Source organism: Suncus etruscus, chromosome 11 (assembly GCF_024139225.1).
Source record: "Suncus etruscus isolate mSunEtr1 chromosome 11, mSunEtr1.pri.cur, whole genome shotgun sequence".
NCBI lineage: Eukaryota > Metazoa > Chordata > Mammalia > Eulipotyphla > Soricidae > Suncus > Suncus etruscus.
The window spans coordinates 24,034,395-24,042,734 of NC_064858.1; the positions used below are offsets into that span (position 1 = coordinate 24,034,395).

Genomic DNA, 8,340 nt, shown 5'->3' on the forward strand with positions numbered 1-8,340 from the left:
TTCGATCCCCCAGCATCTCATATAGTTCCCCGAGCCAGGAGTGATTTCTAAGTGCATAGCCAGGAGTAACCCCTGAGCATCACCAGGTGTGGCCCCAAAACCAAAAAAAATTTTTGTCTTTTAATATTAAAATAATAACTAGTATAAAGCCAGAAAAACAGTCCCTTTTTTAATTGCATCAAGAAGAATTATGTGCCTTGAATTTAAGCAAAAGGTAAAAGTGTCATAACTAAGGACATTGTTAGGAAAAATAAAGGCAACACAAAGAAATGAAAAGATAGCCCATGTTCATGGATTTGAAGCTTTAAAATGGCAGCACATAAACTAAAATTGGAATGATACAGAGAAGATTAACATAGCCCCTGCGCAAGGATGACACACAAATTCATGAAGTCTTCCATATTTAAAAAAATAGTATACTACCTGAAGTAATGTACTTATTTAATAAGATCTCCATCAAAATCCCAATGGCATGCCCCATGACCAGCTCTATAAACTCACTCTCTTCTCAAGAGATTTAAACCGAGCTACAAAAAATTATGAGAACACTGGCCTTACAGCTGTAAATAAGGGTAATCTTGGGGAAAGAGGCAGACCAAGACTTTGTTCCCTCAAAACCAGCTTCACCCACCATTCACACTCATCACTTCACCAATAACCCAACCACTTAACACTTAACACTGATCTCTGCAGAGATGCCTAACCAACCAAAACCCAGGTATATCAGTATTTAAGCTGACATTATCAGAACTTTGTCAAAAGGCATATGAGAACTCTCCCTTCCCTGTCCCCCACTTCTTCTACTTCTGGAAGGCCTGGTAGCCCAAACCCAGAGATACCACAGAACTTGGAATTTCTGAACTGCACATATGACACAGTTCCCACGTTTTTAGTGCTGTCATCTAGGTAGGAACACACCAAATTAGACGCTTGTGTGGTATCAGAGTCACCTAATGTTAAGACCTGATAGAAAGACCAAATAGCAACAAATACTTTATTAAATCTTCTGACATAACTTAGTGATCACATTGCAATATATGATAATTTTCACAAATTTTCTTTCTGTTGCACTTTTTTTCTCCCTCATTCCCTTTTTGTTGTACTTAAAAATAATTTTACTACTACTTATTTGTCAACAAGCAACATACAATATACTCTTTCATACCTGCTAAGGGAGGCAGACTTGGAAATGGGTGGGAATTTGGGAACAAATGGTAGAGGTAATTTTACACTGGTGTAGGATTGTTGTTGGAATATGGAGTGGCAGAAACAAATGCATTATGTATGATTACGTGAATTGTGGTGTTTGAATGAAGTGATTCTAAAAATCCTGATGACATTTTTCAGAGAATAGAACATTTCCTCCACATTCCAAAATTTATTTGAAACTACAAGGACTCAAATAGCAAAAATCTGAAAAAAAATTAACAGAGAGCTCAGGTCCCACTACCCTATTAATGCCATATTACAAAGTGTTAATGCTCAAAACAGCAAGGCAGTGGAAAAAACAGACATACAAACAAAGATCAGATCTGAGAGTCCATAAACAAACCCATACATATATGAAAAACTAGTTAAAGACAAAGAAACCAAAATTATACAATGCAGCAAGAAAAAAAATTATTTTCTTTCTTTTGTGGGGAGCCATATCCGGTGATGCTCAGGGGTTACTCCTGGCTATGGGCTCAGAAATCACCCCTGGCTTGGGGGACCATATGGGACACCTGGTGATCGAACCGCAGTCCGTCCTAAGCTAACGAGGGCAAGGCAGACACCTTACTGCTTGTGCCACAGCTCCGGCCCCAAGAAAGTTTTTCAATAAATTATTTGGAGAAAACTGGATAGCCACTGGCAAAGTATCAAACTATACCACACCAAGACTTAAGACCATAAAATACAGAGAAGAGACACAAGTATTGTCCCCTCTTTGATATAGGTCTTAGCAGTGTTTTTGAGGTTTAAATTTCCAAGGCAAGGAAATCAAAATCAAACCAGTGAACTACACCAAACTGAAAACTGTTGAACAGTGATAAAAGTGTCATCTAAATAAAAAAGACATTTGTCTAAATGGGAGAAGATACTTGTAAATCATCCATCTGATGGAGTTAATAGATATATAAAAATAATAAAATTCTACCACAAAAGCCAAGAAAGCAATCCAAAAATAGGCCGAGGATCTGATCATATACTTCAAATATCCAAATGACTCACAAGCATATGAAAACTTTCTAATGATCTTATTATTAAGGACATGTAAATCAAAGAAGAAGAAACTACCTTACTTCTTTTAAAGTAGTTATTTGGCAAGAAAACAAGTATTGAAAAAGAGAATGTGGAGAGGAGATGTGTATACTGTTGGTATGAATGTATACTGTTGATATGGCTGTTGGTGCAGCTGTCATGGAAAGCGGTACAAAGCTTTCCAAAAATTAAAAGTAAAAATTCCATAATATCCAGTTTTTCTACTTTGGGGAATTTCATTGAAGAATACTAATGCACTAATTCTGAGAGAAATGTGCTTCCCTAAATTTATTACTGTATTTTTTAAAATAACCAAGAGTTGGAAACAATCTAATGCCAGATTATTAGGTAAAGAAAATGTGATATAGACTCCTAATGAAATGCTATTTAGCTATAAGAATATAAAACTTGACCATATTTAGAGACATAAGTGGAGATAGAGGGTATTATGTTAAATAAACTAAGTCAGCTCAATAAAGAAAAACAACATATGATCTCATTTATATATGGTATATAAGAAAAAGGCCAACAAATGAATTCAATAAAACAAAAATTAACTTTTTGATTATAAGACCCAATTGCTGGTTACCATGAGAGTAGTGGAAAGGGGCTGAGTAAAATAGATAGAAGGGATATATGTCTTTTTTGAATATATCTTTTAGTTGGATCTTCTTTTATTTTTATTTAACAGAATTGGTCATTACTATTTTCCTAGGTCTGAAATAATCTTCAATACAGCCAAGGAACCATGTGCAAAGGTCTTAGAAAAGAATGATTCATTTAAAATGGTAATAATTAGACTGCTTGAGAAATCATGTTGGGGAGACTTCGGAACATAGCTAGGTGTGAAATATCTGAGATCAGAAAGTGCTGTGACCGGAGACTTATCTAAGGAGAGATGCAGGTGACAGATCTCATAAAAGAAAATGCTGGGCTAAAAGGTGTGACTATTCAGAATGGACCCAAATTTCCCAACGATGTGAATTCAAAGTGTACTAAAGACAAATGTAAAGTCAAAAATGACACGATTTTTTCTAATACTTTATCGAAAGTTTTTCATAGTTCGATGTCAGACATACAATGTTTCAGAGCCAATCCTAACACTAGTGTCAACCTCCCTCCCCCAATTGTTCCCAAAATGCATCCAAAAATAGCAATTTCTACAACAGTCTTATCCAAGATGGAAAAAGGTTCCTTAGGACATAAAAATTACAAAAGAAAATTGCCACACTGGCTTTTTTATCAAAATAAAAATCTGATTTTTGAAAGAAATTATTAAGAAAATGAAGTGGATACATTTGAAACTTGTATATAAAGAACTTAAACTCTGGGGCCAGAGAGATAGCATAGTGGTAAGGCATTTCCCTTGCATGCAGAACATTGATGGTTTGAATCCCAGCCTCCCATATGGTCCCCTGAGTCTGCCAGGAGCGATTTCTGAGCATAGAACCAGGCAGGAGTAACCCCTGAGCGCTGCCGGGTATGACCCCAAAACAAACAAAAAAAGTTTGTATATACTGAATATTCTTCTGCCTACATAATAAGAAGAAAAATGACCCATTTTTAAAGGATTTTAAGAACTATTTCCCCCCAAAAGGCACGCAGGTTAAAAAGTTGCTTAGCGTGATTATTTATAAGGGAAATTAACACCAGAATGGCATACCAACTATGCTCAAAGTAAATGTCTAAATTGATGAAGACTGTCCATATTAAGAGCATATGGTTACTGACTACTTATTCACAGCTGGTGAGAAGGTAAATGGCACCGCCAACTTAAAGACACTAAGGAAGCTTCCTATTAAGATCAGCAGCTATTTAGCATACTGCCCAGTGACACCATACCATACAACTGAGATTCAGTTTATACTAAGCGAATCACAACAAATTAGTATGCAAAGAAAGTGCAGTTATAGCTTTTCTATTCATATTGATCAGAAAGTTAAATAATCTGGTTCATCAGCTGGTAAAAACAAATCACATATGTTTATACGAGGGTATCTACTACAATAACAAGGAAGTATAAATTACAGATGTATAATACAACATGGGTCAGGTGCAGAAAAACCAGATGTATAAAACTACAGTGCTGCAAGGTACTATTGCTATGAAATCCTAGAAAAAGCAAAACTCTAAAGTGAGTAGCAGAAAAGTGATTTTCAGTGTCAGGCGACAGGAAAAAGGGCAAGAGGCAGTTGGGGAAGTGAAGAAAAGTCCTTTGTTTCAGGTATACTGGTGAGAATTCATCTGCATGTATTAGTTACCAACAGTCCGCAGTCAAAATGGGTTAACTTTAATGCATAGAGATTATACAAAATAGATCCATTTTTTTAAATGGGTTGAAATTCAGGAAAAAAGAAGCAGTGAAGGGAGAAATTAAAGAGACCAATATAAGCATGATTGAGAAGCTAAAAAACTGGAGTAAAAACACCATTGGTTTTTTAACCCTAATCTTAGACAAATCACATAAACTCTCTGACCCTCCATTTCTTCCAACACAATTCTGGTAGGTGGAATACAATGACCTTTCTTTCTCACTCAAAATGAAGAAAGGGCATTTCTTTTGATCAAAGATGACCAATTTTGAGGGCTCCCTTGCCTACCATTTTAGTTCTATTGTAGTAAGCTTTGTTAATAAAGTTGAAGAAAGAAACCCTCATTTATGCAGTTTGACAGGATTTCAAAACAAGTTGGAATAGAAAGAAGAAAGTAGCTCCTGAAATAAAAGTTTTCAAAAAAAAAAAATTCCTCTGGCTCTCTTCTATTTACACCAAATGCTTCAACAGCTCTGAGATTTGACCAAGGGAGTTTGGGGTATCAAAAACACATGGGGTTATTAAGTGGTAGATTTGAAAATATCCATTGGTGCTTGTCATTAGGGGAAAAAAGAAACAATAGATGAAGTGTTAAAATGGTGGAAATGTTACAGGAGACCTTATGTTTAAGTACCACAATACTGAAATAACTTCAAGGCACTGGCTTATGCTTAAACAGGAAATTGACCAAATCAACATTTGGCTTGAGATAATGAAGTGATAAAAGGAGCTGGTGGACTGAGGGCATGGCTGGGAGCAAGGAGAAAGCAGTGCTCGCCCTATAAGGCTGTTTCTGAAAAGTGTTTTTAATTAAATCTTCCATCCAGTGTTCATGAAACTAAAATAAAATAGTGAATCAATACCTTTGGGACCAGGTATAATAACACACACACACACACACACACACACACACACACACACACACACACACACACACACACACACACATATGCAACAGTAACAAATTGGACAAGCAAAATCACCTCCATCTCTCCCAGACTAAGTTCTGCACCGTATTTCTTTATTGATGGCTCCAATTCAGCCAGTAACAAGGTAATTAGAAAGCAAACCTCCTGTGAAAGCAGATGAGCAGAGACCCCGTGGCACAAAAGCACTGGAAAGTTAAAAAAAAAATACCCAGCTCCCAAATTTCTGTCTCTTCACCTTTCTGACTGGGTTAGAAGCCCAGGGTGTGGGTTCTGTTGGTCCCAGAAAACAGACCAGGAGCAAACCATCTGAAACAGTAAAGTGATGCAACTGGAGCAAATAAGGAAAATGTGGTTCCTCATCTACTCACAAATTTCAAAGCACATGAGCACAGCAGCCTGGTTTTCAACTAAGAAGCTGCATGATGTACCTTGAAATGTCTGTGCGGTGTGTGTGTGTGTGTGTGTGTGTGTGTGTGTCTAGGATGTGTGTGTGTCTGGGGTGTGTAGTGTATCTCTTCCTCTTGTGTGTGTGTGTGTGTGTGTGTGTCTGGGGTGTGTAATGTATCTCTTCCTCTTCCCCCTTCTCCCTATCCTTCTCTCAATCTTTCAATGGCACAGAACATTTTAGTTTGCATATTGGGGAGTCTTACTAGCAACCACGAATAAGAGAGGCTAAATCTCTAGAAGAATTTCCATGCACCTAATACTGACCACTTTACCAAACAAAGCTAAAACCTCAATGAACTAACTAACTAGGTGCTGTTCTGTTCTCACCCCATTTCACAAGACAGAGGAATGACAACTTGAGAGTGGCAGAATAAAAAATAAAACCCAAAGTCTCTAGTTCTGACCATTATTGATGAGTGCAAGAATCCCCGTCTAGATCTAGGGCCCTAGATCTAGAACAACAACCCTTGAAATGGAGCTAGTCCTTTGGGGAATAGCTACAAATATGAGCATAGAGGGACTCAGGTCCTGCCAGCAGAGCATGGTGCTTGGAATGATAGGGCTAAACTGGAGTGTCGCTCAGCACTCACACCTATAGGGTCCAACAGTATCTATTGTTGAGAAAATTTACTTCACTTACTGTGTATGGTGATGAATGGCTGTGAATTAGACCACTGGTAGAAGAATTTAGGCCTAGTAATTGAAAAGCTAAAGGAATGATGTAACAGTCTAGTCCCCTTACATTCATTATGAAAACACAGAGGCCGAGTGAAACCAGTGAGAAGTGTAAGCGACATTTTGTTTCTTGATTTTTTTTTTTGGTTTCTATCATAATTTAGGTAGCATGGTTACAATAGTGCTAGCAGTTATGGCAATAATGTTCAAAGTTACTGTACTTCACTGTAAACATGCCCAAAAGGACTTCATCAAGATCCTTACATAATTTCTTGAAGGGGATAAGGCAGAACTTGTGAATGATGCATTCTGATCCATTTTACTGATCACCTGTAGAGATGGAAAGTCAGTTCCTTTTAATACCACACCCATTTCAGACTTTCTTTCTGTTTTGTTTTTTAGTGTGTGTGTATGTGTGTGTGTGTGTGTGTGTGTGTGTGTGTGTGTTTTATGAGCATAAAGGCCATTGGGATTGATGAAATGGTTATCACAGTATATCAATTCTGAATTGGTCAGGAACATTATTAGAATTTCTGAAGAGCTGTTAGTATGACCACTTGGAGGAACAAAAAAAAAAAAAAAAAGAAGGAGGAAAATGCAAATACATTTTTTTTTATTTTAACAACCAAATGTTCCGGTAATGATTTTCCACTCTTTGCCTATCTTGATGCTTTAAATAGATTCTAGGCTAAAAATACCTGCTATAATAAAATACAAAATAAGCAGCTAGCAAATTCGAAAGTAGGCAAACTTAATTAAAATAATTCGGAAGGACTGTTGAAGTGTAAATTCTTCTAGATTATTTTTTAAGATATGTCAATGCTTTTTTTCTTTTCTAGATTATGTTCATCTGGGGATTAACTTCTAAGTCACTATTGCACATTTTGTTTATTTGAAGACCACATGCAGTGGTCAGAGGCTACTCAGAGCATAGTGGCCTCACTTCTAATATGGTTGAGAGACCAAGGAGTACTAAGGATCAAACCCAGGTGAGCTATGTGCAAGGCAAAAGCCCTACCCACTATACTACCTTTCCAGATACAGTGATGGTACTTTTTACTGAAAATATCAGCAATAATATGTGCTTATGACTTGGCCCCCTATACCCCTACCTACATTCTAGCTTTGGACTAAACACACCCCTAAGAAGTGCAGTAGGAATCAAAGAGAAGGTTAAGGGCTGGGAAGTAAAGGCATATAGTCAGATCATTCTGCTTTTGAGAAGTCAATGGCAGTACTTGAGGAGAAGGCAGGTGAAGAGTGGACCCTCTCTTTTCACCTGAGGCCCCAAAAAAGAGATGGGAATTTCAGGATTGCAAAAGCTCATTTCCCACTGCCAGGTCAAAGGCTGGAATGCTAACTTGGATTTAGATTGGTCAGAGGCTCAGGAGACATCGTTTCTCTGAGCTATAGTCAGGCTCCTTTACCTGGATGGAAAAGGCCTTAGGCAAATCCTTGAATATAACCTACCTGTTTGCATTCTCAACAAAATTACATGGTGGTTTTAGAGCCTTGGAAGAAATGTCTTAATGAAAATATTATACACTGAAAGTATTTTATGTATTTCATGGATTTTATGGATTTGACTTGGGGCCATATACAGTTGGGGATCCAATCCAGGGCTCCACATGCAAAGCCTCTGCTTTAGCCCTTTAAACCATCTCCTTGCCCCCATTAAAGGTTTGTTAATGCTGGTTGCTTACTTTTCTCTAGGTTCTTCCATAGACCACTGATCA

At 37.4% G+C, this 8,340-nt stretch overlaps 1 non-coding gene across 1 annotated transcript; it reads left to right on the forward strand.

The window, feature by feature from the left end:
- Positions 1 to 301: 301 nt before the first annotated feature.
- Positions 302 to 407, forward strand: LOC126023640 (U6 spliceosomal RNA). The gene has a single exon (XR_007500745.1). It is a non-coding gene; the product is annotated as a U6 spliceosomal RNA (small nuclear RNA).
- Positions 408 to 8,340: the final 7,933 nt, after the last annotated feature.